This window comes from Austrofundulus limnaeus, unplaced genomic scaffold, assembly GCF_001266775.1.
Source record: "Austrofundulus limnaeus strain Quisiro unplaced genomic scaffold, Austrofundulus_limnaeus-1.0 Scaffold336, whole genome shotgun sequence".
NCBI lineage: Eukaryota > Metazoa > Chordata > Actinopteri > Cyprinodontiformes > Rivulidae > Austrofundulus > Austrofundulus limnaeus.
Window position 1 is genome coordinate 170,005 of NW_013952738.1, and position 3,321 is coordinate 173,325.

The following is a 3,321-nucleotide window of genomic DNA, read 5'->3' on the forward strand; positions in this document are numbered from 1 at the left end:
CAGGCTGCAGACTCCAGGCTCCAGGCTGCAGACTCCAGGCTCCAGGCTGCAGACTCCAGGCTCCAGGCTGCAGACTCCAGGCTCCAGGCTGCAGACTCCAGGCTGCAGACTCCAGGCTGCAGACTCCAGGCTGCAGACTCCAGGCTCCAGGCTGCAGACTCCAGGCTGCAGGCTCCAAGCTGCAGGCTGCAGACTGCAGACTCCAGGCTGCAGACTCCAGGCTGCAGACTCCAGGCTCCAGGCTCCAGGCTCCAGGCTGCAGACTCCAGGCTGCAGACTCCAGGCTCCAGGCTGCAGGCTGCAGGCTGCAGGCTGCAGACTCCAGGCTGCAGACTCCAGGCTGCAGACTCCAGGCTCCAGGCTCCAGGCTGCAGGCTGCAGGCTCCAGGCTGCAGACTCCAGGCTGCAGGCTACAGGCTCCAGGCTGCAGACTCCAGGCTCCAGGCTGCAGACTCCAGGCTGCAGACTCCAGGCTCCAGGCTCCAGGCTGCAGGCTCCAGGCTGCAGGCTCCAGGCTGCAGACTCCAGGCTTCAGACTCCAGGCTCCAGGCTGCAGGCTGCAGGCTCCAGGCTCCAGGCTCCACTCAGCGTGACTCATATGCAGATGAGTTGAACAGGTAGGCGGAGAGGAGCGAGCAGAGGGGAAGTGGTGAGGATGCTTTACGCTCACAGCAGCTCAGTTCTCCACCGTCAGCCTTCAGAGCAGCGCCGCTCCTCAGGTAAGACTCCCGTCCACTCACCTGTCCGGGTTTCCGTCTCTGTCCTGACCCGTCTGAGGGACAGAACACAGGATCCACCCGGCCCGCTTCAGAGCGTTTGTCTTGCGGGACGAAGAAGAGCTAAAGATGAGATGACAAGAGGAAACCAGCTGCACTTCCTCAGTCAGAGAGATAAAACAGCTGAAGTCAGCCTGTTTTCATCTTTTCATCATAAATGCAAAGAAAACAGCTGCAGTTTGAGTGTGAACAGCTTAAATGTTCACCTGCAGCCGCTGAGGTTAAACAGTGACTTTTATCGTTTGTTTGCTGTGAACGCCCAGTTCAGTCTGCCTGTCAGAGCTTTAATCAGCTGCTGGACTTACTTTAGTTTCCTGCTCCTAAAATGAGCCGACGTTCAGCAAACACTCCGTCCTGACTTTGATTCTACGTTTTGTTTACAGTAAAACGGGTGTGAGCTCCACAATCAGCGGCCTGGATCTGTGTTTATTGTGACAATAAGTGCAGCAGGTGGGCCGGTGTTAACACCGGGATCATTTCCTGACAACGTTACAAAGTTCATTGTGTTTTATAACCTGCTGCCTCGCTGAAATGTCAAGTTTAGATCTTTTAAAGTGGTGTTTGGTGGAAACACTGTGAGCGATTATTATCTTACCTGCTGCAGATCGCACTTTGAATGACCTCAGTTTGAAGAAAAAACATTTCAKTCTGACCAGATTAGTTCAGACTTCAGCCTGAAAGACAGCAGGAGAAAATATTCCTTCTAGGAAAGTTAGTTTCACTTTGAAATATGGGTTTAGGTGAGGATAATGAGCCAAACAGAGGCTAAAATGAGCTAAACAGAGGCTAAAATGAGCAGAAAATAGACTAAAATGAGCCATATAGAGGCTAAAATGAGCCAAACAGAGGCTAAAATGAGCCAAACAGAGGCTAAAATGAGCAAAACAGAGGCTAAAATGAGCCAAACAGGGGCTAAAATGAGCAGAAAATAGACTAAAATGAGCCAAACAAAGGCTAAAATTAGAGGCACAGAGGCTAAAATGAGCAAAACAGAGGCTAAAATGAGCAAAACAGAGGCTAAAATGAGCCAAACAGGGGCTAAAATGAGCAGAAAATAGACTAAAATGAGCCAAACAAAGGCTAAAATGAGCCAAAGGCTAAAATTAGCAGAAAACAGGCTAAATTGAGAGGCAAAGAGGGTAAAATGAGCCAAACAGAGGCTAAAATGAGCAGAAAATAGACTAAAATGAGCAAAACAGAGGCTAAAATGAGCAGAAAAAAGGCAAAAATGAGCAGAAAATAGACTAAAATGAGCCAAACAAAGGCTAAAATTAGCAGAAAACAGGCTAAATTGAGAGGCAAAGAGGCTAAATGGGAGTTAAAGAGACCAAAATGAGAAGATCAGATTTCACAGAAAATGTCATCAAATTGGAGGTAAAGATGCAAACATTAGAAAAATAGGCCAAAATGTGTCAAACAGAGGCTAAAATAAAAGGTAAAGAGGCTAACATTAGCAGTAAAAGGCTAAAATGAGCAGAAAATAGGCTAAATTAGCAGATAATGGGCTAAAATTGGAGGTAAAGAAGCTAACGTTAACAAAAACAGGCTAAAATATGTTAGCCAGTGGCTAAAATTAGCAGAATAAAACTGGAACCTAAAAGCAGACAAACAGGTATTTAAGTAGCAGTTTTGATGGTCAAATTAGCATACGTCTGTAAAAGCTGAATGAAGCAGAACAACAGCTACAAGCTAAAATAACACAGTAAATAAAACCAAGTTTTTGTTTTAATCTGACTAACTCTTCTGACGTCACACTTTAGAAAAGACTGATCTTTAGCTGCTTTCTCTTCAGAGTTTAGAGAAAGAGAGGTGAAAAACAAAGAAAAGAAGAGACGACCCCCCCCCCCCCCCCCCCAATCACCCAGTTCTGTTTTCCTGAAGTCAGACCACAACACCACATCCTGAAGCACAAACTAAAATTAACGCTGCTTCTTCGAGCTTTCTCAAAACACAACAGAAGAATTGACTCTTCGGGACACTAAAAAAAAAAAAACAGGTGTTAAAAGAGAGTCTGTCAGTGAGAGGGAGGGGGTTTATAGAGATGAAGTCATATTTTTATTGTTTGTCCAAAATCTGAAATGACTGAACTGAGGTCTTAAATCTCTGAGAACACAATAAAAAAATAACTTTATTAACAAACGGGCACCAAATCCTCTGAGAAACTACGGTTGACTCCATTCAAAGGTTTTCTTTTCATTAAACCAAAACAACAGCTCCAGTTTTTAAAGTAGCTTTTTGTGTAAAAGTTACAAACAGTTAGTATCTTACCTCAGGTAGGGCCTCATGCTGCACCGCGATGACTAAAGTTAGCTGCTGATGCTAACTTTATCTGGATGCTATTTGCAAAAATCATATACTGTAAACATTTTTTATTTGGCTAAAAGCAGCAAAAGCTTTCTGATGACTAAAAGTAGCAAAAAATTAGATAAAATATACAATTTAGCAAAAGGCTGGCTAGATGCTAATCTAGCAAAAGGGTAGTTAGAAGCTAAAAGAAGCAATAAACCAGCTAAAATAAACAACTTAGTAAAAGGCTGGCTAGATG

At 44.7% G+C, this 3,321-nt stretch overlaps 1 protein-coding gene and 1 long non-coding RNA gene across 2 annotated transcripts in view; both read left to right on the forward strand.

Annotated features, from left to right (window-relative positions):
* LOC106527645 (uncharacterized) overlaps nucleotides 1-355 on the forward strand; it is a 3,288-nt gene extending 2,933 nt beyond the window's left edge. The window contains exon 3 of the long non-coding RNA XR_001311414.1: nucleotides 88-355. This is a non-coding gene — a long non-coding RNA (uncharacterized LOC106527645). The remainder of the gene's footprint in view (nucleotides 1-87) is intronic.
* Nucleotides 356-628: 273 nt separating this feature from the next.
* The window catches only part of pip5k1ba (phosphatidylinositol-4-phosphate 5-kinase, type I, beta a), a 22,125-nt gene continuing 19,432 nt past the window's right edge, over nucleotides 629-3,321 (forward strand). Inside the window, exon 1 of the mRNA XM_014022583.1 lies at nucleotides 629-719. The gene's annotated coding sequence lies outside the window, so the exon portion shown is untranslated. The remainder of the gene's footprint in view (nucleotides 720-3,321) is intronic.